The following is a 3251-nucleotide window of genomic DNA, read 5'->3' as shown; positions in this document are numbered from 1 at the left end:
TTACTGGGCCTGCTCTAGCAAAATCAATGAACGGGAGGACAGTGATATATATATATATATATATATACATATATATATATATATATAGTGAAGTGATAGCATAGCGGCAAGGTGCTTGCCTTGCACGCAGCCGACCCAGACTGACCCTGGTTCAACTCCTCCACCCCTCTCAGAGAGCCCGGCAAGCTACCGAGAGTATCACGTCTGAATGGTAAAGCCTAGCAAGCTAACCATGACGTATTCGATACGTCAAAAATAGTAACAAGTCTCACAATGGAGACGTTACTTGTGCCCACTCAAAAAAATCGATGAGAAATGGGAGGACAGTGCTATACAGTGCTATATATGTATAATTAGCAATTAAATATATGTGACAATGAAGAATGAAGAAAATTTAAATTTGAAAGAAAACACTGAACTCAGTTTGGTAGCAACAGAGATTTGGGGCAAGAGAGATAGTGTAGGGGTTGAGGCACTGGCCTTATACATGACCAATCCTAGTACATTCTCTGACACAGCATATGGTCTCATGAGCACCACTAGAAATGATTTCTAAATACAGTCAGGATTAAGCCCTGAGCACCACCAGGTGTGACCCCCAAAACCAAAAAGAAAAGCAAGGTACTGAGGACACACTCGTTACTTCACAGTGAATTTATTCCTTCCTACCTAGATCATCGACCAACTGAATCTTGCAGTCTGTTGCCCATAATCATGGTCTCCAGATCATGTGACTACTATTTTGTTTTGTTTGGGAACCACAACAAGCAGTGCCCAGGGATAACTTCTGGCTTTATGCTCAGGAAGTGATATAGGGTGTCAGGGTTAGAGGATAAGAAACCATTTAGGGTGCCAGGACAGAACCTGGGTAGGCCACTTGCGTGCAAACATCTTACCCCATACTATCTCTCTGGCCCTTCCTCTGGTTACTTTTAAGGTTGAACTTTATTCAAACACAATACCTGATTCTATTACCAGGGGAAGTAAGCTTTAGGGGAACAAGCTTATATCACTGATTGGCATGGGAGCAAATGCACAGAATCTGATTTTTTTCTACATCTATGATCTTTCACTGATTCTTTCAATCAAGTACAAATCAATTAGTGTAGGGAATAAGGCACTTGCCTTGTACACAACTAATCCTAGTACAATCCCTGACACTGCATTCATATTTAATTTGTACTACTTGATTTGTACTACTTCCTTGACCATTATTTTAATCATTGTCTTTTAAAATAATGAGTAGAGAGAGTATGGGGGAAATTGTCTGCCATAGAGGCAGGGGGAGGGGTGGAATAAGTAGGGGGTTACTGGGGATATTGGTGGTGGAAAATGTGCTCTGGTGGAGGGACGGGTGTTTGATCATTGTATGACTGAAACTCAAACATGAAAGCTTTGTAACTGTATCTCATGGTGATTCAATTAAAAAAATAAATCACTGTATCACTGTCATCCCATTGTTGGTTGATTTACTAGAGCAGGCACCAGCAACATCTCTATTCGTCCCAGCCCTGAGATTTTAGCAGCCTCTCCTTACTCGTCTTTCCCAATGATTGGAGGCTCTTGCAGGGTTAGAAGAATGAGATCTGTTATAATTACTGGTTTTGGCATATTGATTACACCATGGGGAGTTTGCCAGGCTCTGCCCATGTGGGTGGGATACTCTTGGTAGCTTGTCGGGCTCTCTGAGAGGCATAGATAGATAGATGATAGATAGATAGATAGATAGATAGATAGATAGATAGATAGATAGATAGATAGATAGATTGATAGATAGATAGACAGACAGACAGACAGACTTTCTCTATGATTTGTTGCCTACTGCCTGAACTCCATCAAACACGGTGTGGTAACTATGGAAAATGGGTAGAAGTGTTTTATAAAACACTTGCTAAAAAATAAAATAAAATAATGATTATGAATCTGTTTGGAAGAACATGGACAGAAAAAGTGACTGATCTTCTATTTCTTTCTCCTAGTAAATTTCAGTGCTTTCTTACTAATAATGACTGTATCTTACATCATAAGAGTCTGTTTCAAGATTTCCAAACTCCTCCCAATTTTTCCATGCTACTTTATTTATTATTTTTTTTAGAAACTCGTTTATTTTCCATCAACCTTATTTTCATTTCCCGTTTGAGTCTAGAAGAACAGCTTAAGAACACTCGGTGGTGGTTCCAACCCACTCAGTGTCCTGAGCAGTAGGAGCTGCAGACCAGTCTTCTGTGGCAGACTGAGCACTCCAATCTTCAGTAGGGAACTGCTGAATGGGCACAGAGTGCAACTGCACCCCTTCAGACCAGTCTGCAACCTCAGGCTGAGTCACGGTGAACTCCGGAGCTGGAGCAGTCCATTCACCCTGGAATTTTTCCTCAGTCACGGCCTTCTCAGCAGCAGTCTGCTCTTCCATTTCAATCTCCTCGGGATCTCTGTAGAAGTAGAGATCAGGCATGACCTCCATGGGTGTTCACGGGAGATGGTGCTTCGCATGCGCAGCACCTCCGGGGCCAGCATCCACCACATGAGACCCACAGAGTGAGCTCCCTTGTTGTTGCAAGGGATGGCAATGTCCACATAGCGCAGAGGAGAGTCTGTTACACAGAGCAATAGTAGGCAGGTTGATGTAAGAAGCCTCTGTGAGGGGCTGGTGATCAGCCCTGGGAACAGTAACCACCAGAAGTCTCGGCTCCCAGAAAGTCGGCTGGATTTGATTGGTGAAAGTTCCAGGAGTGAATCGGCCAGCGATTGGAGTGGCACCCATGGCAGCCGTGAACTTCAGCACAGCACGCTGGCCAATATTTCTGGATGAGATCACACTGACATCGGCTGGGTTTTCAATGGCAACAATGACATGAACTGCCAGCAGAAGCTTCTCCCAGGTTCTCTTCAAATTTATGATGTAGATGCCATCACTTTTCCTTTTGTAGATGTACTATTCCATCTGAAAGTCCAGGTTGGTGCCACCGAAGTGGGTGCCTGCTGCAAGGAATTTGAGGACATCCTCCTCCTTTATCTGCAGGACATCGATGGTTCTGGACATTGTGAAATTTCCCTTTAAGTTACTACGGGAATCATGAACAACGCCGTATGGGTCCCTCGCTGGGCAGCACTGAAAGCTTCCATGCTACTTTAGCCCAGAAAATTACAATGACAGCATTTGAGGCCAAGAAGATCAGACTCTAAATCTCTGTAGGTTTTCTACAGTCAGAATTAGACTTAGATCATAAAAACTACATAAAAGGGTCAAGTGA

The 3251-nt window shown here is 43.1% G+C and overlaps 1 pseudogene; it reads right to left on the bottom strand.

The window, feature by feature from the left end:
• Nucleotides 1-2155: 2155 nt before the first annotated feature.
• LOC130020614 (40S ribosomal protein SA-like) lies at nt 2156-3040 on the bottom strand (annotated as a pseudogene).
• Nucleotides 3041-3251: the final 211 nt, after the last annotated feature.

This window comes from Sorex fumeus, unplaced genomic scaffold (assembly GCF_029834395.1).
Source record: "Sorex fumeus unplaced genomic scaffold, SorFum_2.1 ptg000002l, whole genome shotgun sequence".
Classification (NCBI taxonomy): domain Eukaryota; kingdom Metazoa; phylum Chordata; class Mammalia; order Eulipotyphla; family Soricidae; genus Sorex; species Sorex fumeus.
The sequence above is the reverse complement of the archived record's forward strand: the minus strand, read 5'-3'. Positions and strand labels throughout refer to the sequence as shown.